Source organism: Coenobita brevimanus, chromosome 74 (genome assembly GCF_032717465.1).
Source record: "Coenobita brevimanus isolate Jiangsu-jjx chromosome 74, ASM3271746v2, whole genome shotgun sequence".
Lineage (NCBI taxonomy): Eukaryota > Metazoa > Arthropoda > Malacostraca > Decapoda > Coenobitidae > Coenobita > Coenobita brevimanus.
Window position 1 is genome coordinate 8,601,396 of NC_137027.1, and position 1,254 is coordinate 8,602,649.

Below are 1,254 nucleotides of genomic sequence, written 5' to 3' on the forward strand. Positions count from 1 at the left end.
TCTGACACACTCTCAGCTGAATAAAATCGTGCTAGAGTTGTGTGGATGATGAGAGGGTTAACTGCTAGGGAAACTTTATCATAAGAATTGTCTAATATCTTTCCTGAACATCATTTCTGGAGTCTCTTCTGTCGATTGCCTCTCACAAGATGAAAGGGACATAAGACTATGACCTTGGATAAAGACTTGATGAACAGGGAAGAGGGAGATAATTAGACAAAAGAAAGGAGAAAGAGGAGAGAGGGAGAGAATTAGAGAAAGGAAAGGAGAGTAGGGAATCAAGGGGGAGGGAGGAATGGAGAGATTTGGATGAAGGGAGAGACATGGATGGAGAGAGACGTGGAGGAAGGATAGAAGGGATGGAAAACTCAGAGAAAGGATATGAAAAAAGAGACTTAGAGGAAGGAGAGGAAAAGCTAGACGAAAGACTTAAAGATGCGAAATATGGAGAGAAACAAGACTGAGAGCGGAAACGAAAAGACTTAGAAATTAATGAAGAGAATCTGATGAAGAAAGAGATTTAAAAAAAAAAAAAAAGAGGAACATGGATTTTAATAGATGCGCTAGAAGAGTTGAGCATTATTATTTTCCTCAACCTATCAAAATAAGGATACATTCAGAAGTTGGAGAGAGAATTTGGAGGGAGAATAAGGAAGGAGGGAAGACACAGGGGACTTTGAGCATCATAATTTTCGTCAACATGTCAAAATAAGGTTATGTTCAGAAGGTGGAGGGAGTTTATTAATGGTGAGAAGAGATGGAGAGACTTCAAAGACTGGAAAGAAGGGGAGACTTAGACGTAAGGAGAGTCTAGAAGAAACTTAGATGAAGAGACCTAGAGTAAGAGTATACTGTAGTTTTAGAGAGACTTGGAGGGATGGAAAGAATTAGAGAGAAGAAAGGAGAAAGACGAAATGAAGCAGAGAGATATAGAGAGACTTTGAGGAAGAACAGTTACCTCAAAGATTTGGATGAAGGAAGGAGGGACTGAGAGACTTAGATGAAGGAGAGGGATATAAAGAGACGCAACGAGAAATGTGAAACTTAATGATAATACAAGACGTAATAAGCGACCTCTGTAATTTTCTTCCACGTGTAAAATAAAGTATGTACTTAAGACAGATGGAGAAGAGAGGCACTGCGAGAAAAGAATACGAGAAGATGGACACAACGAGAACAGAGAGACTACGGGGAGGGACATTGAACAAAGAAAGACTACGAGAAGAGAGACACTGCAAGAAGAGACACTACGAA